We start from the raw sequence: 21,247 nt of genomic DNA, 5'->3' as shown, positions 1-21,247 counted from the left end.
TTTTTAGCACTCCATTTTCTTTCTCTTCTGAAGCACACACAGAGAAACAGGTCTCAGTGCCTGTATCAAACACGTTGCAATGCCCCAGCCTCAAGCCCTGCTGCTCTTGTGACTATGTAAATGGAGTTTTGTGGAACGGGGAATCTCAACAGAATTGAGAGCCTGGAAGCTGTCACCCCCTTACAAAGGTACTGTGGTCATCCCCACGCTGTGGGGTTTCTTTCCAGCTTGAAGTAAATAAGAGGCCCTTCTGTGTGCCAGTCTCAGGAATGCTAGTGACTTCTCACTGCCCTTGGCTATCTTGTTTTTAATTTAAGAACCATGCAAGTGCACTTAAACAACCATTGTTTACTGGTGTCATTGTTATCAAAGCAAGTAAAGACATCAGGATCTGTATTGTCCTCAGGTTTTATATTCATTGTGTCAGGCTACAATGGGACTTTGAACATCTAGTTCTTGTCTACAGGCACCATTCAACAGGAAATTGATTTCCATGGGTGACAGGCGTGGAGGCTCCACGGGTTCTGGGTGAGGCACACACAGTAGCACTAACATGCTGTGGGTCTCTATCCCTTTTCTTCTTGGGCTGGGGCTCTCAAATCCCACCCGCCTTTTACTGAACCCACACGTCTTCCTCATGAGCATGAAGACGTTGGTGCTCCAGTGTAGTCAGTGCATCCCACGAACCGTACCTGGTTCCAAATCAGGTGAGCACTAAGGAAAGAGGCAAGCACATGTGGGGTGGGGGGCAGAGATTTTTACAGCGAATAACTGACGATGCATCACCATGGACAGGAGCCTTAAGGGCAAAACACAGTGCTTGTCAGTTCACGTTTGTCTGGTCTCAGAGAAGAGGCATTTTCAGGCTCTGCATCATGATAGCTATAACAAGCTGAGTTGAGAGACTTCAATACATGCCCGACTATGAGTATGGACACTGATGAGAAAGCTTATGTGTGCCTACTCACATTCATTTCATACAAGTAGACACTTAGCTCATTCAAAAATACAGCTGGCATGATAAGCCTTTGAGAGTACGAAATACATATGAGGGTGTTCAGTTTCCAGTCAGGGTTATGCCATTTTTAATGGCCATATACTTACCCTGTCTGGTGCATTTATTCATTTTTGAGTCCAACTAGATTCAATGATTTTCGTCATTTTTTTTCACCTCTGTTGACATTGTCTGACAAGACTGTTCAGGCTCAGACTGCTTAGGAAAAATAAACTTTGGTGCCAGATTTTGAGCCATCAGCAGTGTTCCCTCTCATCTTTATTCTATTATTCTGTTGCAAAGGAACTTTCAGCTCAGGAGCCACAATGGAAAGAAAACAACTCCAGCTTTTTTTTTTTTTTTTTTCCCCTCCCCTTTTTTCCATCTTGTGATCTTAACCCAGCTGGTGAGGGAGAAAATTCCCATGTGAGGCATGTGGGTGGAGCCCAATTGTGTAAGCTCCATGCTCACGAAGTGTTTGGCATGGATCCGCTCGCTCGCTTTGTTTTCCATGGCTGGACACAGAGGGAAGCCACATTCAGCACATTAACAGCTGCCACCTGTTGCTCTGTGCTACTTCAGAAGAACCCTGAGGCTGGGGAATCACACTGCGCTCTGGCCCTTGATCTCCAGAGAAGTTTGAGATATCAGGGGTGTGCATTTGTCCCCATGTTTTTCTTTCTTTTGTAGGACACGATGCAGGTGGGTTTGGGAGTCCAAATGGAGCAGAGGTCCTTGGAGCAACTTGAGCACTGCTCAAGACAAACTCTTCTTGGTTAATTGACTGTGGTCAGAAACTCTGCTGCCACAGGCTACAGGAGAAATCTTAAGTAGCTCAAGCATAAGTACAAGGAAGAGCAAGAGAATGCCAAGAGGAAGATCTTTCTTACCTTGTCAATGACATTTGTAGGACATCCGTCAGATTTCTCCCCTCCTCTCTACAGTAGAGGTTAAATCGATCTCCATTCATATGCACTTTCCTTCACATATGTAAAGAAAAAAAAAAAAAAGCATATCACTAATGCAGCTAATTCTCAGTATCTTGAAGCAATTGACACAAGTACATGAATTAACTCATCACTTTATACCACTTGAAGCAAATGTGCTATTTGGAGTACCTCTTGGTAAGAATAAGCAATTTAAGATCCATTAGTATTTGGAATATTCTGTTTCATTAAAACCACAGTCATCCCTAAATGTAAATGAGTGGGGAGAAGAAGCTATCAACCTCTTGGTTGTATGAGACAAACTTAAAAACTCTCTATATTACAGATTGTTGTAAAAAGGTTTTAATATAAATACAAGAGAGGCTTCCAAGAGGTTTCCAAAGGAGGGTTCTCGCACCTCGAGTTGAAGTTTCTCATAGCTTCATTAAGTTTGAAAACTACAAGGTGGATTGAGGGTGAGCAAGCAATTCTGGCGTACAAATTTTAGGCTTTTAATATCATTCCAGGGTAGTTTTGCAAAACACTGTGTCTGTGTTCCGTTCTGCTACTTGTGTACCAAAATTCATTCTCATTTATAATGGCCACAGCACCTAAGATTATGGGAGAGGTGGAATTATTTTTTTAAATAATAAATACCTATCCTCTGTTTTAATTAAAAATTTCCAAATAATTCAGGACCTCCTTGCCCTGGGCTTAACTTGAAGAACTTTCAGATCAAATCACTTTCATTTATGATACTGTCTGCTTTTATGGTATTATAAATGATATAAAAGCAGTGCTTTCAGATTTTAATTAGACTTGTGACACATCTATATTGCACTAAACAAAACATATATTATAATGATTTGTTCAACACATGGTAACAGAACAAGGAAAGAATCCTGAAAAACTTCTGGAAGAAAGAATGTTCTTTTTCTCCTCAGTTCAGTCACATTCAAGTCTCAAGAAGTTCCTCAACTTTAAAAAGCTATTTTCGTCTAAGCAGTAAAGGTAGGGATGTTACAGAAGTCACAGAGATTTCTAGAAAAACTAAATCCTTTCACCGTGGTGCCTAATTTAGTCTTAAGTCTTTTCCAAATGTTGAAATACACTTTCAGGGCCACAGACCTTACAATTCATACGAAACTGAAATGTCTGCAGGTAATGGCTGTTGACTAAATGAGAGATAGGTACTATTTCACTATTGAAGAATGAATAGTTGGATCCTGGCTAACACAGAGTACAACCCGCCTTTCACTCTTCACCAAGGGGCCAGTCTAACTTTGTGTGAAGCCACCGATTTAGGTGAAACTGTTGCCCAGCAAAGTAACATCAATGCAGCAAAGTGTAAAAGCGTGTCTGTGTTGACAATGTGATGCTACTGGAAGGAACGTACTAGGTGACTGTTGTCACGCAATGTTCTTCCCTTGGAAGAAAAATCACTTGTACTTTACACAATTCACATGTGTGGTTTGATAAGACCTCATGTCCAGCTGAAATAGCAACAAAGTGCTGAGCTGAACTCACCATTACACTGCCTGATAGGCTTGTAGACAGGTATGCCAAAAAGAAAGGGTGTCCTGACTGTGCACATTAAGAGCATCAAATGTATTCCAAGCCTACTTTATGTCCATCATATGGCTCAGATCAGGGTTAGATTAATGCTGAAATACCCCCAAAACAGTTTCCATAACCAAACAAAGACACTGGACTCTGGTGAATCAGGATTAGTGTTCTGCAGCTGTAGGGAAGATACTTCATAATTAAGCCTGCACCCTCCAGCAGATCTCGGTTGGAGGTACCAGCAGTCTTTGGCAAAAACTGGTTTGAAATCAGCCTAGCTTCCGGCTGAATAGCTCTGCTGGTGAGGGAAAAAAGCCTGTGTGTTTCTATGGCTCCCACACAGCAAAAGCTCACTTAGAGTATCTGAAAATGTGGACCTAATACATCTTTATTTTCTTGCTTTTCATTTCTCTGCAAGATTTATGATTCTGTAAAAAAAAGACGCCTATTAACAAGAATGGTTGCAAAATTAACCATTAATTTTCTGCTCAAAGGGATGTGATGGAGAGAGTGCAGAATGATCCTTAAATAACAGAGCAGAAGTCAGGTTAAATCTGAAATTCATATACTTTTTGCTTTTCTAGCTTACCAATCTGTATATAAGTGCAATGGTGGGGCAGACCTCCATGTCAGAAACAAGACCTGTGCTGGCTGGATTGCAGGAACAGAGTTCCAAAGACTGCTGGCCTGAAGTTTGAGGCAAGCTAAGTAGGATCTTCCACCTGACTCATAAGTATTCCACCTCAATCTCTCTGATAAATGTCTAAAGCATTTGAACACAGAAATAATATCAAGGGTACTTCCCTCATAGCTGAGTCAAGCTGTGACAACAGGTCCTGAAAGAGGATATTTTTATAATGCTTTATCTTGTCATCATCCTTTTTTTCAATGTCTAGTTCAGGGAAGAATAGCCAAGTCCTTTCATGTTGAATGGGTTTAAGGGCAGTTGGTTGTTTATTTCCCTGAAGCTACACAGTGCCTCATGTCTCCACATCAGGGTGAGCCTGAGGTTTGTGTCAGGCAAATTCCACAGTAGTGTTATTTTTTAAAATCACTTTTAACGTTACTTTATCCTGGCTGATAGAAATGCCCTCCTTTCCCATCTCCACATTACTACACAATCTGGCCAGCAATAGCTCAAATTTGACAGCACACATAGGTGTAAATTTAGTCAACCATTGGCAATAACTGGCTTATTACCGTGTCCTTGAGGTGACCCATTTCCACAAGCCTTTACTTTGGTAAGCCTGGGTCAGAGCCACCTGCCCCTCCAGGCCACAGAGGAAAAGGGAGCTCCTGACTTGCACTCGCTCCTTTTGCTACCCCTGTTGCATTCCCACAGGTCTCTGCTCTCCCCACTTGCAAACTGGCCCATAGCTCCAGTCCTGAAGTCTGTGCTGCTGTTACAAACGTGCTGTTGGGAAAAGCTCCTGGGCAAGAGGCTGTTGCAGGCAGCTCCCGGCCAGGAAGGATGGCAAGTGGGGCCAGAGCACTGCTGTCAGGGCCACCCATGTGAGTAACATGGGCAGAAGAGCCACACGCCCCTGTTGGTGGGGGATAAGGTGTCACTCTTTCCCCACCTTCCCTCACACCACCATTTTTGGTGCCAGGCTCATTGTTGTGGCAAATTCCAAATGAAAATGTACCTTCTGTAGCATTTTGGCAGTTTCTTGGCCACAAACCTTTGCAGTCTGTGGGCCTGAAATGAGACTAATAGAGCAGCTTACAATTCCTAGAGCTCCTATAGGAATAGCTCTCTTCAAACTCAAGTGGACCTTCTTACTTCATTGCTTCACACTCAGTTCAGACTTAAAAGAGATCTTGGCAACTCTGAGAGCCATGAAACATTTTAAAGTGATTAAAAATACTGCACACTTACAGCAGAGGATGACTCCTGCAGGACTCTGCCTACATTTCCTGTTAACGTCAGGTAGCAATTCATCCAAGTAAAGTAGGTAACAAGTGAATTTTTTCGCACACATCCATAACAAAGTCTAAACAACAGGAATAACAACAAAGTGCTTAATAAACAATATTTTTCAGAACAAAACAGATTAAAAAACACTTTCTGAAAGAAAACAAACCTATTCATATTAGAAGTCCTCTGCTCAGGTCTCCAAATCAAACTTTTACCTTTCCAAATACATACAAAGATAAACTCTCTTCAGCTGCCTCAGTGACATGTACTCTCCCCACCTACCCTCGTACTGGAGAGCCCATCTCCTGTACGTCTCAGTGCCGCTGACACATGAGATTGTGCTTCTTCAGGCAAGCTCCTGGGGCTCTGAGCATCCAGGTATCAAAGGCAGATCTCAGCGTTGCCATTAGTGCTATAACCCCTGCCCTCCTGGAGCTGACTGCGTGCCAGCCTGTGGTCCAGCAGAGTGCTTGGGCGGTGTCACTGCCGCTGCCCAGGCCCAGGAGGGGGATCCTGTTTTCTCACAGATGGCCCATGTTCGCTGTGTGCAGCCAAGGGACGTGTACCACTAAACGGCAGGCTGTTTGGCTGGAGGCTTGCAGCCTGGTACAACCTAATCAGGCTGGGTACTGCCACACATCTGCACACTGTTCCCAAGGATCACAATAGTGGTCCTCAGAACAGGCCAGCTATTCACTGCTGTGACCAGCTACAGCTGTATTGACATGCTGCCTTTTCTACTTTTATGTTGTCAGCATCTTTAATGAGAAAACTCCACTGTCGTTTTCCGTACTGCCTGTGTAGTTTAGTTTTTTTTTTCTAGTGCAAAGGTTAGGCATTTCTGTGCTGTAATTTTGGATAAATTTTATCCTTTGCTTGTCTCTGTTTTTTTCCAGCAACACAGTGTGAAGAAAGTCTCTAGCCCCTTGGTAATACTAGTTGCAAAGCTCTCCCTTGTTTCCCTAGCGCAGAAAGCTGTCTGTGCTCATACTGGAAAAGACCATATGCTAAGAAATCCACTTTTGCTTTTGTGCCCTAGATAGCATTTCTCTTTCTTCCCTTAGGGAAGAGCAGTCACAAAGAGTCCCCTTACTTTGTGTTAGGAAGTGGAAGTGCTTACTGTGATAGTAGCACTGCCTTACCCAAATAGGCCAAGAGACAAAGAACTCTGAGCTAGTTGAACTACTGAGGTTGAAGCAGATTTACAAAAATATCTATGTGTATCTATCTTTATTTATTTATTTGTATATACATTTCACATCCTCGTACTTTTTTTTTTTCCCCTCTGGTAACCTGATATTCCTGCAAGTCTATTCCTTTGTTGAATTTTGGCTTCACTTCCTGTCAAATTATTTCATTTTATTTAGCTTCACCTGTCAAAATACATGAGCTAATTCTCCTTGTGATCACCTGCCACTGCTTCTTAGTCTCCAGTGACAGGATGCATGCCTGCAAAGCCTGTGCCATGAAAATCACCTGGACACCTTTACATACACATAAGCAGAGAAGACAGACCCAAACTAAAATGCCTTGACCAGCTTAACTCTGCTCTTGGGTGCTGCCAAACAAGAAACCTCTGCTTCCAAACACAGCCCTTTCATATCTTTTGTCTCTGGGTTGCCATATGTCCAATGTGTAGGGCCCAACATAATGGACACCACCATTTACCTGAATTTATGTCTCACCAATTCTAAAACACCCTCTGGGAGAAATTATGTAGGTTTTTTTTGGGGTAACACAACATTCTGGTATAATGGGTGTTCTGAAATAATTTCTTATTCTATGAATTGACTACATACTACCTATCTAAAGCCAGCAGCAAAGGAAGGAACTCTCTGTAGTACTATGGTATTCATTTTTGTCATTTTTACTGCTGTGATGCTGGGTGTTATGATTTATCTGACTTCTCACTCAATGTGCAGAGCTATGATAGCTCCATGCCACCTTGCAGCACAGAAAGTCCTTGTCTGGCTAGTCTGAGGGTTGTCCAGCAAGTCATTACTTGCACTGGGAGTGGTGAAATGCAAAGCCAGAATATCCTGGGTAAACAGATACCTCTTTCATCTCCCCTCCAAAAGTGGGTGAGTGAGAATTGGTGTTACACAAGACTGTGTTGATGCTGTTCAAAGTGATGAGTTTTACCCTTAATGTTATACTGAGGGAACACATGTGGTGACCAGTGATTGATTACCTTCACAAAGCTCATTTTCACTCAGCAGTGGTGAGTTTCAGAAGGGTGATAATAACGGATATCATTGCCTAAGTTCTCTCTCACATGTTGCCCACTGTCCCATGGAAATCAAAAAGTGATTAATTCCTCTGACAGCTTTTGTAGTATTCTGGAAACATTGACATTAAGTGGCAGACACTGCATATTTACCTACAGGAGCAAAAGTCCATAATGTCCCCTTTAACAATGAAAACTGAGTACAATACATTGATCAAAGAACTGGAAGAATGGCTGTAAGAAAATAAGACTATTCATACAAACAAAGCTCTCAGCAGGGAATCAGGACTTCCACAGGACCAGGGATGAACAGGAGGGCTAAGTCTACCTGTGAGCTTGTGTGCTTGAAGAAACAGAATCAGAGCTGGAGCCTTTGGAGCAATGCTTGACTGACCTTGGAGGTGCAGGTTACACAACTTGCATAAAGAAGAAATATTAAAATAAGGAAATGCTCCTCTTTTGGAGGTTTTAGCTAAGATGCTTCCAAGCATGAACCCTTCTTTAAAAGGGCACAAACATATAGATTACCAGAGATCCAAAAGGGGTGAAGGCAATACCTGCCACTGGTAGTTTGTCAGGACTGCACCATCCTCTACAGCAAAAGACCCATCAGAGGACTTTGCAATGGTCAAACCAGGTGCGTCCTCCTGGCTAGTGGGAGTCAAATTAGCAGCTTGCTCCTCCTTACAAGTGGTACTAACCATGGAGGCAACAGTGCTGGGCTGAGGCACTGTTGTCACTCATCCTCTACTGCTTCCATGTAAGAAATGGCAGCTGCTCAGTCCCCTGCCCCTGACGCATGCCTGAGCAGCACCTCACAGGGTGCACAGTGTCAGTAGGAAATTGAAGTAATGAGGCTCAATTAAGCAGCTCCCCATACAGTCGTAGATGAGCTTGTCCCAGCAAGAGTACCTAGATCCAGTGGCTCAGCAGGGTGGTTGTGTGATGTGCAGCTGGTTCAAAGCCATTTGTAGCATGCTGAATATTCCTCCTCCCTGTGGGACGCACGTGCCCTTTTGAGTACCACACACACAGGGTGTAGCCAGGGGGGGCACAAAGACAGAGGATTTTAATGCCAACCCTTCCATTTTTATACATTCCTGTTTACCAGGAAATAAGAATACACAAAGTGAGAAAAGGTCTCCACATTCCTAAAAATCAAGGCAGCTTTGGCTGACACAACACTGGTTTCCTTCGCAATAAAATTTGGGTGTTTAGCTTTGTTCTCATTACTGCATAGGTAGGTCAACACTCACCTTCACTTAGAGTGCCAGCACAAAATTTTGTGTCTTTTCTTCTTCCCAAGTGAGTCTTCAGTGTGGTATTTACATGGTGGCCAGAATTTTTGCAACCTTTTCCCAATGGCAGAGTTCTGCAGAAATACACAGATCTGAAAAGATAAACCATTTTATTCCCATTAAGAGTACTTAGGGAGGAAAAAAAAAATTAAAAAAAATCAGTCTTGTCTAAATTTAGCATCATTACATTTTGGCTGGGTTGGTTGCTTTTTTTTTTTTCCACCAGGCCATTTTTCTCCAGCTGCTTTCATATAAACTGCTCCTAAACTTTCAACCACGACGGAAATGGGAAGTCAGCCTCTGATGTCTCTGGGGTTAGGCCACAGAAACTGTACTTCCTTCAGGGTAGCAATGCTGCGTACAGTACATTTCACACTTTTTGCAACATATGAGTCAGTTGACTTTTGCTACAACAGCATATAAAGTTTGCAGAACTGTACAATATAAGCTTGTACTCAGTAATTAGAGGAGCAACACTTCTGTTCATTGCAGAAGACCACTCAGCTGGACAGCTGCATGGCAAAGTGACCTGGATGTACAGTGATGGGGGACTTTTAGTGTGGGTTTGGGCAGGAGATGGCCCCCTTGCAAGGTGGCATTCAGAAGAGGAGAGAAAAAGTCTAGTTAATTCAAGGGTCTCAGGTATTCGGGGAAAGGTTTTTACTGACTGACAGTAAGATGATGTTTGCATAATTGCCCAAACATGTAGTCTTTGAATAATAATAATAATATTGCTGTTCTCTGAGATACACTTTATTTTTGGAAGTGACCTGATAACAGTAGAAGCAAAACACTCAATTTCACAGTTACATCGAAACAAAAATAATTACAAAACGTGTGCAGAAATTAAAATCTATTACAGGCAATTTGTGCTAAGAAACTAAACGTCCCCTAAAGCTAGACAACTTCAACCATTTCTGTTTGGTTTTGTCACGATTGGTTATCCTCTCTATATCACTATTTCAGCCTGAGATCTTTTCTTCACATCTGCTCTAATCCCATTCTTTTGCTATCTTCCATTATGCTAGAGATATTCTAGGTCCTAGACAATATGGATATTCAATTAATGTAATTAAAATGTAACTACAACCATCTTTTTCATTTTCCTTATCACAAAAAAAATCCTAACAAACTTTATGGAGCTGTTTCTCATTTTGAGTCTTATGCAGTATCCACTAGAGATGAATGGGATAATTTCCCATGAATCCAGCAAATACTGACACAAACAATACAGCAGTCATTAAAAAACTCTTGTAAAAATTACAGGAATGCAAGAATCTCCTTGACTGAAGATGTCCAACCTCCAAATCACTGAAGAACCTAATTGTCATCTTTCAACCCTCCTGATAACACCACTCAAAGATGATTCCTTTCTCCTTTCTAACCACATTTTGAGCTGCCTAGAGAATCGTATCTAAAACTTATCTTTCCATACACATGTCCCCTCCAAAAAGAGCAATACAGCAAATGACCAGACAAGCCACTGTTAAGCCCTGTTGAGCCATTTGGGGGATCACCTTCAGAGGCTCCTTATTCACCCTGGTCTGTAGAATTTTTGTCACAGGTGCCAGAAGGCTGAAGACCTGGGTCAGCCTATCCCTTTCAGCACTCTGACTGTTTCTATTTTGCCATCATTCACCCTTTTGGTGAAAGGGCAACAGAGCATTTGTTCTGATGCTCTAAGTGGGAAAACAAACATGGGTACCAGTCTGCTGTGTCTTCTCTCTTTCCTTTAGTGAGTTCTTAGAGCACCACAACAGCACCACCAAGTCCTAACAGACTTGGAGAGAGTGGCACCAAGCTGTCCATCAGCCAGCAGAGAAGGGTCTGACAGTGAGTTAGAGCAAAAGGGAGTGAGATAGAGAACATTTGCCTCAAGTGCTGAGCAATCAGGGAAGATAACTACTGTAATTTGTGGCTCTATATAGCAACCTCCTTGGCTACGTGCAGTTCTTGCTGACATTAGGTTGGGCCCAGTTAATGGGCTTCCACCACTGCAGCCAAGGTTGGAATTTGTACCTGCTCTCTCTGCCTATGAGCAACTACAGATGAACCTGTCCTCAGTCTCATGGCTCCGGGCCAGTCTGGAGATACCACCTACGCAATCAACACCATCAAGGAGGAAAAAGTTGCAGCAGGTCTGACCTAGTGCTCAATATAAGGTATACCATCAGTCAGCTGCTTGGCTTGGTTGCACTCCCAATCATCTAGTGGGAAATGAGGGACAGAAAGAAAGTATTTAGCAACAAATCCTAGCATTTCTTTCTCTCCTCTGCATTCCTCCTCCACCTTCATTTCATAGCTTTGCTGCCAAAGGCTGAGGAGGAAAAAAAAAACAAGGTGAAAGTCTAAAAAGCCATTTTTGGTAATGAGTTTTGGTACCAAATTCCCAATCCATGCTTTTCAAGGTGGCTTTGTTTTTATTGCACACACCATAACCTAGAAGTATCCCACAGTTTTGCTCCTGACAGGTTGGATATTTAAATGCACAATCATTTATACTTTCAAGAATTCAGACCTGCAATTTCAAAATGGAATTATGCCAATCACATAGGCCATATGGCTAAAATCGTTGTTAGGAAGTTGTAAATAAGGATGACATGGGGTCACTTAATGGAAAGGCACTGACATTTCATCCATGGTTTATTACTATCCTTTGGTCCAAACTGAAGCGAGCTTATCGTCTCAGCTTAGTTTTCAGTGGACAAACTGTCTCTGTCACTACTTCCCTCCCCCTACCGTAAAGAATCCACATGCTGCGGAAAGGATTTTATGGACTCAATTCCATGGCGCGTACTCTAGCATCATGCTCACTGACTTCAACAACACGTTTTCCACATCTGGAAAGGCACCACAGAATTCTGTACAAGCACAATCGTCAAGGAAGGACCATGCACAGACCCCTTCCCTTTCACTTACAAAATCATAAGATTCAACACTAAGTTAAAGAAAAAGAATTCTCTTTGTAAAAGCAAGAGTAGGTTGCAGGGCTGTAACACATTAGGACTATGCAAGACTAGCCTGCTCATCCACATGTGCACACAGTCTCTATTTTCAATTGCCTCTTAGCATAAAGAGTAGTTTTGATTGAGAAAAAGGCTCAGAACTGGTATGAGGATCTCATTTATTTCTCACAGGAAATACATTCTCTTCTGGTCTCCTCAGAGGGATGTGTCTTTGTAGGCAGGGTCAGCACTGCCAGGAGAGGGGGAGAAAAATCATTTGCAGATTCATGATCATGGTTTCAAGAATCTTCTTGGCTGGGTACTAGAGTTAGTCTATTTGTGTATGCGTCTGAGGGAGGACAGAGTCTCAAAATAAGTAAAAGGCAGATTCAAGGAAGAGAGTCATCTCTTCCATGAACTTAGTGAATAGGACAAGAGATGGGCTTACCTACAGCTAGAGGTGTTAAGGAACAGTAAAGCTAGAGAAGCACTGAGACAGACTGCCTGAGGAGGTGTGAGGTTGACAGAGGTGTTTGAAAGGAGACTGTTCCTGGGGAGATGCAGATATGGCTGAAGACAGAATAAATAACCTCTTGATATCCATTCCAGCCCTGTGACTGACAAAAATGTTTTACACCCTTCCACCAGTTTGCTGGTTTCTGAGATCTTCTAACCTGCTCCACTGAGAGCAGTGACAAAATATCTGATCTCACGTGAAAGTACACCAAAAAGCAGCAAGGAAAACAGACAGGGAAACAGCCTAAGAGCATGAAATTTGGAAAATAAGGAAATACTGATGGCATGTGAGCTGTCCCTCAGTCTCCAGGTGAAATACTGGGGTTTGGCAGGCATGCAAACAGAGCCCGCTCCTGGGTGTGTGGCTGCGTGTGTCTGCCTGACACCAGAACAGCTGGTAGCACAACCAGCCCGCGGGTCATCCAGATAATTCAGTGGTCTCATAACCTTTATGAGCAATTATTCAGCAACATCTAATAATTAAAAACAAATATGCTGCAGGTAACATGGAGAACAGCTGACAGAGTCTGGGAGTAAAGACACCACATAAAAAAAATTAACACAACAGGCTGCCATTAAAATGAGGCAGACTCCACATGAACTGATGGCTGCTGGAGTCACGTTCATACAGCTAGAACTTTCCTTTTCTAGTGTCCTTTTAAAGAAGCTGAAAATATCCACTAACCCTGAGAACAAACATATCATTTTAAAGCAGAATAGGCCTGTAAGACTTTTTAACACTTGTTCATTGATTATATTAATGCCAGAATATATTAAAGAAGTGCAATATAAATTTGATTTTAATTGTTTTGTACACACGCCAGTGAAAAGGAACTGATTGGATACAGTTCACAGGCAGTATGTTAATACGTTATTTTCATATGATGATAGCTTTGCATAATCTTTCTTTTTCCAAGATTTAGAAGAACCTGTTGTTAACCAAAGCACAGGAGAGAGGAAGAATACAATTTACATAAAATCGGCTACCCTACACATTAATTAGTAATGTGGCTGAGCGGAAGGTGTGTTCACTTAGTAGAAAGTACACTTTATAATTTATACACCAGCTGTTTCAGTGCTTTCTAGTCCATTTTCCTCCCTGCCTGCCTCTAATGAAATCGTGTTACTGGAGAATTGACTGGGGTGAATTGAGATTTTAATCCCATTGACGCTTCTCTATGGAAAGGCACACTGGTGGGAACTTTTAATGGAAGGTCTGTAATCAGAAGACACTTGTATTCAGTCCCCCACTATAATGACTCTCATCAAATGTTAAAGCCCAGGCAGTGTGCAGAAGGCTAGAATTTCAAGGTTTTTGACCAACCCCATTTGAGGCATTCCTCTGGGAGTGTGTGATTACTCAAGTTTAGCAGTTTATTGCCTCATCTTTCAATATCCAGTGAAGCACAAAATTCTCATCTAGGTTGCTCTTTTTACTTAAAGAACAGGCCAAAATAGACTGCAGAGCTACTAGCACTGTCATTGAGGTTAATTCTTGCTTCTCAGTTAACAGGAGATCAATGGAAAAGCTTTAAAATATTAGAACACAAATGCTGCTTAGTCTCTAAAAATGCTCAGCAGCTTTTGTAAAAATTCTGGTTCACACCACACTTCTCCAACACACACAGGCTCACATTTATTTATTTATTACCAAGTGCTCCTTTAAGGCTAAGAGTAGCATTAATTGAGAGGTGGTGCTGTTCTGCAAATCAGGATGTAAACATGTATTAAAATCCAGCAGAGCGAACAGTTTTCCTATTCCCCAAACTTTGCAGTCAAGAAAAGTACAGTCATTAAAAGAGAGGTGGTCAAAAAGCAAGCTGAATTGGGAGTTAATGGGACTCATTATGTCGGCTGCATGTTAGTAATGTCTCCTTCTCTACCAGAAAAACAAGCAGAAATAGACACAGAAAAGCAAAAACCCACTTAAACAAATGCCTGTTAAAATCCCTGTGAGGAGAATGCATTTGCTCTGAACAGACACAAACACATCAATTAATACAGTGGAAGCCACTTAAACAAATACATGTTAAAGAAATAAACTGAAAAAATGAATGAACTCCTGAAAAAAAGATGTCAAATACTGTTAAATGAAATAAATCTATTTAAAAGACAACATATTTTTCAAATGCAGCAAGTCAGAATAGAAGGAATAATAGGAATAATGCCTCTGAAGAATTAATGTTAAATTAAAAAAAAAAGTCTTTCCCTTCCTTCTCCTTTTCCCTCCTCCCAAAAAAAGGAATCAAGATGAGGGTTTCTTTAATAAGCATTTCTCTGGCAACTTAATGAATGCGTTTGAATGACTTTCCTTATTCCCTGTTCCTTTCTTATTGAATTGGTCAGACAAAGGTCTAATTTGGGAGCGTTTTTACTTAAAGGAGCTCTTTCTTTCTGACACTTCTTTTGGGCCAGCATGGGTTCAGGATTTTCCGCTCCTTATGCAATTCACTCCCTCTGCTCCCTTTCTTATTTTACTTATTTCAAAAAATGTTAGGATCCACTTGTTATTAGAAGTTCTTTTTTTTTATGACTTCCAATCTGAATAGGCACCTACATTCTCACATTCCCTGCAGAATTCATTGCAGTTATTGTATATGTACTATAATTAATACAGGAAGGATTACAATGTAGCTTTTCATTGGATTATGTTTGTGTGCATTTTTCAGGGCTTATTTAATGTGGATATTTGTGTATAGATTTTTCTGTGTGCCTGAGTGACTTTCAGGAGATCTTCCTTTAGACTTTTCCTACTCAACTTTGGTGGGATTGTTTGAGAGCTCTAAGTCTCCAGATTTGAAGGGAACATCCAAACTTCAGATTTCTTTATAGTTTCCTTAACAGGTCATGAATGCCTTTTGTTATATGAGCCCTAATTTTTCCAGGGTCTCTCCTGCTTCCTTTTGCCAGCCTCTTGTCCACTTCTTGGACAGTTTTCTCACGCTCCCACCTGGCAAGTCAACCTCTATTCCCAACAAGCTTTCTGCTAGCGTCTCTCAGAAGTACCAGTCTGTACATCAGTGATCTGCATGCTTCACAGACATCCATTAATTTATTTCCTCAGCACCTATATTAGGCATGTAATATTACATCAGTCTGGCAGAGAGAGAGCTGAAACAGAGACAAGCAACTGAGTCACCCAAGGGCACTCAGAAAATCTGCGCTAGAGACAGAGATCTCATCCAGATTCCCACTTCCTAAGCCCAGATATTACTGAATAAATTTCAAGTGGTCCTAATCCACCAAAAAAGAGAAAGATACAAAGTCAAACATTCTGAAGTTGTGCATAACCACGTAATACTAACATCTTACTACGAGAACTATCTTTTCTAGCTGTCTGGAAGTGAACAGCTGAGCAACTAATAAAGAAGGCCATTAAAAACTGATTAAATTTGAGCAAATGTGACAGATTCTTTCTGCAAAGGGCAAGGAGGCTCCTGAGCACAGACTAGCATTCCACTCACTCCATACTTACCTTTCTTACTGATGCTGACCTTGTTATGAACTCTCCATTTTGAAGAGGACACACCAAAGAAAATGTGGAGGCTGTTGTGAGATAAGAGTTGGTCAAAGGGAAAAGAAAATGATGCATCAACACAATAAAATAATTGGCCAGGCTGTAGCATTGCTGGAAAGGACTGAAAGGAGCCCTAGACCATGAATGGATCAAGGCATAGAATAATACAATAGAATCACAGAATGTTTTGGGTTGGAAGGGACCTTAAAGATCATCTAGTTCCAACCCCCCTGCCATGGGCAGGGACACCTTCCACTAGCCCAGGTTGCCCAAAGCCCCGTCCAACCTGGCCTTGAACCCTTCCAGGGAGGGGGCAGCCACAGCTTCTCTGGGCAGCCTGTGCCAGGGCCTCACCACCCTCACAGGGAAAAATTTCTTTCTTGTATCTAATCTGAATCTACCCTCTTTGAGTTTAAATCATCACCTCTCATCCTATCCCTACACTCCCTGATAAAGAGTCCCTCCTCAGCTTTCCTGTAGCCCCTTTCAGTACTGGAAGGCTGCTATAAGGTCTCCCTGGAGCCTTCTCTTCTCCAGGCTGAACTACCTCAATTCTCTCAGCCTGTCCTCATGAGGGAGGTGATGCAGCCCCCTGATCATCTTCATGGCCTTCTCCTTATGCTGGGGGCTCCAGAGCTGAACACAGTAAAGACAGAATAGTTTGTAATGTGTAATGGAGTTGACATGGGAGAAAGGATGGGGAGAAAGAAAATATGTTCCAGTAAAAAAAACAGGGATGGAAAGTATACCCGATCTTTCAGTCTTTCCCAGCACTATCTTTCTAGAACACTTATAGCACCTTTTGGCCCTGAGCTGTTCAAATAGCCATGTGTTTGTTAGGGGCATTCTGTATCACTAGACTAAAACTACAGAAAGAGTAAAGAACTTTGTTTTCTGATTAGAATACAGTTAGAGGCATCTGCTGATTCCAGTATTTCTGTAGTGCCTTCTAAATAAGTCAGTCACAGATTAATCTGACCATTATTCTAAAAGATCAAAAGCTACAGATCCAAATAATTTGTTTTGAAATAAGATAACCTCAAATGTTTGTTTTGATCTACTTATATTTCTTCACTCTGTTTTCTTCAGGTGGTTCCTTTTTGAAAATGTGGAGTATGGTAAATTGCCCCTGTAGTAAAGACAGTGAAACTCCATACACTGTGGAGACAGAAGATGTAAAGAAGTACTCACATGACAAAAATGTGCCTGTCTAAAGTTGGTTCTCCTGAACGCTACTAAGGCATGACTGCCCATGTGCTATTTGAGCTGTGAAATACAGCAAAGAGGGTCATAAGAATAATAAGACCTACTTCTAACAAAAATATTGCTGTTTATAGCAGGGAAGTCCTCTTAAACACATTTGCACAGCACTTAGCACAATGAGCCCCGGTCTTCAGTGATGCAACAGTAATAACTGTCAATAATACTGTCTACGGACATTTTCTCTTTTCAACAACATAAGGGTACTTTTCTAATCCACAAAGGCTATAAACTTGAACTATTGCACTATTTCTAAGGGCAGAAGTGAGACCAGAGATCAGGCAGATGAAGCGTGTCTTTTGAGATTTATCTGCTCACTGCCACCACCTTTCTGCAGTGAAACCATAAGGAGGTGATGATCAGTACCTAACTCAAATGTAAATAAGTATAACATCTTCTGGAGGCCAAAGCAATAATCCCATTCAGACAGACATAAAAATTGATATGACTGGGAAGTCTAAGCCATCTACACTTCCTGTATAAGGTACCTATAACGCAATTTAACAGGAAAGGTACAACCTTTGTTCTGTGAAAAATCAACAGAAGATAGACTAGACAAAAATGCAGGCATCTATGGTAGGAAATCCCACAAGTCCCAGGGGTAGACTTGCCAGCCTAGTATGGCATAGGTCTTTCCCCTACCCAGGCTAGAGCTATATAGTCCATGGTATTCATTAATTTCTTGGCCTCTGTTAATCTCCAATAGTTTAACACACCATATGATTTTTCCTCAGGACAGACTGCCTTCCCCAACGTAGTCCTAAGGAAAAGAATTTTAAAAAATCCAAACCTAGTAGTGCCATTCAGAGAGAAAAGAAAAGACAAGTCAGAAAAAAGAGATGTTGTCATTGAAATTTTGTTGTGTTGAATCACTTTAGTGAGATCATAAGGTACTATAATATATTGATTTTTTTGCATTTCCTGGGAGGATGCCATTTGAAGGCGACAAGGGGCTTTATATTTGCTTTTAGGCATTATTTAACATCAAGTTTTACTCTTCTATGTAAAGATTCAGTTGTGTGTCAGTTATCTGATGACCATAATTTTGTCACATCCACAGGGGTATAACATGGTCATACAGCTCAGAGCTCTATAATATGCTGCAAGTTCTTTTATAAAATCCTGCGACCTACAAAAAACACTTTCATATGTGAGAATCTTCAATAGATTGATCTAGCTTCCCTTAATATTTTATGACCATACATGTTTAACAGGGAAGATGCTTATAGTGATAGTATTTTATATCCTTTAATTACGTGGTAAATATTCAAAAGTAATTCCATGGTTTCTTACATGAAACAGTAATAGCTGTAGTAGTTACAAAAAATGAATGAAGGTAGGAATAGGTTATTCATGCCCTGTACAGAGCAGAAGATAGAGCATAGAAAGAAACAGTTGTCTTTTAACTTTTAATTAATAAAGACATCCATGCAAGTAAAATATGTAGCATAGCAAGTTTCTATTATTCAGGCTATATCAGACTCTTTCCTGTGAGTTTCAGTACCAGAAACATCTCTTTTCTGCAACAGCATTAGTCCAGACCTTCATGGTTTGGTTTGCTTTCAGCAAAGGGTAGTCATTCACCTGAGCAAGCCAGCAAAAAGAAGATGAAATGCATGTGTTGTTATTTTCCACATGAATCACTGACACGGTGACTTAATTTTCAAAGAGGATAGAAAAACAACACTACGGGATTGATGTAAATCTAGCAAGATGGGCAAAGGAATATGAATCTGCAAAGACCTAATGAACAACTCTTCTGCAGATAGTCATTAAGTGTAGGAAATATCTGATGGCTAATGTTTGGGACCAAATTATCTACAATCATGAATTCACAATATTATGTTCTTAGTACTGCAAAAATCTCCAGAGTTGGTAGACTATAGGGCAGATAACTTGCAGAAAGGTGTATTTGTCTCACAAATACTCAGTACTCCAAATTACGTTCATTTTCTTGTTGCTTTGGGGAAAAAACAATGGAAGTGGACTGCTTATTTTGAAAATTTCAAACCAACTGTGATCAGAACTCACTGTCTTAAAGGTAAATGTAATCTAAGTAATAGAAAATGAAAAAAAATTAAAAATACAGAGCACTTGTTAACCCAAAGGTAATATATAGCATTTGCTAAAAAAGAAAAAAAAAAGATTATGTAGAATGGGCCAAATCATCATGCAAAGAGGCCCCCCTGTGTTTTGAGGTACCTGTACTCCACTGATATCAGTATCAGTTTGAGGACTGATGTAATTGCTGAGTCTTTTGGGTTTCAGCCCCACAGTGCGGTGTCTGCTACAGCAAGACCAACTTGCAGGATGACTGTGGCAGTGACCAGCAGAAAATCTGTGCCCATGTCTCTCTAAATGCTCTCTGTGCCTCCACATCTGCCCAGCTGCTGCGCCTGGGAGCCCACCTGAGCTGAGGGACCAGAAGCACCAGCCTTCGTTTCCACAGAAGTGCCCAGAGAGCTTCTGCCGAGCTCAGCTCTCTTGCAGTGTCCTCCAGCAGGCTAATGAAGCCTCCTGGGAGAGGGACTAGGTGCAGACCACTCTCTTAGAAGGGGAACAAGTCCCACGTGCCGCAGCACAAATGACTCCCAGCAAACACCCAAGTGCCACTGAATTTGCATGCTACGTGCAGGCAGACTAAAGCACGTGCTTAGAAACAGGGCCGTAACTGTGGTTCAGGAACCAAGCTACTGTTACATGTTTACACTGAATAGAAAGTGGATCCACGAAGCAGTGCATATGTTTGTCTGATAGTCGTTAAATGGGGATTTGACTGCAGATCTTCTGGGAAAAATCTAGGAGGAAAGAGCTGAGTATTTGCCTCAGTCTTGGCATGCAGTAGTGCAGCTCTATTACCATTAGGGAATTGGCATATGTCTGGAATTAGGCACGCTGGCAATCAAGCCACTTCTTTACAAATAACTAAAAAAAAGTGAACAAACTGTTTGTTATCAAATTGATTCAGGCATCTGGGACACAGTGGGTGAATACTATTGATTATTTTCATTCAGGTTTTAAAGTGAATTTACTTTGGCCGACTGCTCTCCTTTCATATTTACTTGCCATGAACATTCGAGTGATCAAGTTTTACTAACACAGATGTGACCTTGACCAAGTCCTTTTACCCCTTTGTGCTTCCATTTCCTCCTTCTCTCTTATCTGTCTCAGTTGTAAACTCAAATAGATTGCATCTATTAAGGTATAGACCTTAATTAAGTATGCTGGGCCCTGTCTTATCTGGGATCACTCCACACTACCCCAACACAAATCAGAATAACAATAAATTGCACAAAATGCATTTCAAAGTCTCATATATGGTGGGTGTTAGTGAGAATTTGAAATTCAGGAGTGACATCTGAGCCAGATGCACTTGCTTTCTTGTTCATCCAAACATGTAACCCATCTGCCCAATCATGGTGAGGCCACACAACAAATCATGAATACTGAGTGTGGGCTACTTGCATCAAATTGCTTCTCTATGGGGTTGAAAAAAACATAGAAAAAAAACTTTTTAAAGATTGTTGAATAAAAAGCCAACAGAGAACAAAACTCTGATCTGCTCAGAGAAATTTCAAGAGTGGAAAAAAGTGACTACTTTTGTCTGATATATTACTTGCAAATTACATGTTCTGTTGCACCCCAGTGCCTTTTCAAAGCCCAGTAACCTGCTTGAGTTGCCTGGTAAGCAGACAGTTTATAAATAGAAGCAAAAATGATAATAAAAAGGTTTTTTCCATTTCTCTGGGACCAGACACATACACAGCCTCTAGCTTCCTCAGCTACAAAGAGTTGTTGCTCAAACAACAAAACTCAGGTAAACGCGGCTTTCCTACAGACTTCTGTCACAGGTCCCCAATGTGCTCCACCACATTAACCCAAGCTCTTTCCCCTGGCCTCTGTAGCCCCAGAACACTCCAGTTCTTCACATATCCCCTGGCTGCTTTTGCCAGCTAGAGAAAGACAGCATAATTGGTAGCTGGTTTAGTTATCTACCTGCTTACCTACATGTGCTGAGCCAGCCATTATCAAGCAGAAGGGATAACAATCCTCTTCCATGTCTCTATGTGTGAGTACATTTGA

General features: G+C 41.4%; 1 protein-coding gene across 5 annotated transcripts in view; it reads right to left on the bottom strand.

Annotated features, from left to right (window-relative positions):
* LMO1 (LIM domain only 1) overlaps window positions 1–21,247 on the bottom strand; it is a 280,507-nt gene that overhangs the window by 77,409 nt on the left and 181,851 nt on the right. For 4 of the 5 annotated variants that reach the window (XM_074917919.1, XM_074917918.1, XM_074917920.1 and 1 more), the window contains 3 exons: window positions 8,885–9,018; window positions 5,363–5,477; window positions 1,885–1,974 (listed from right to left, as the gene is read on the bottom strand). The gene's annotated coding sequence lies outside the window, so the exon portion shown is untranslated. The remainder of the gene's footprint in view (window positions 1–1,884; window positions 1,975–5,362; window positions 5,478–8,884; window positions 9,019–21,247) is intronic. The other variant, XM_074917921.1, reaches the window with a different exon arrangement.

This window comes from Athene noctua, chromosome 14, assembly GCF_965140245.1.
Source record: "Athene noctua chromosome 14, bAthNoc1.hap1.1, whole genome shotgun sequence".
NCBI classification, from domain to species: Eukaryota; Metazoa; Chordata; class Aves; order Strigiformes; family Strigidae; genus Athene; species Athene noctua.
Note: the sequence above shows the minus strand (reverse complement) of the source record. Positions and strands in the feature narration are given on the sequence as shown.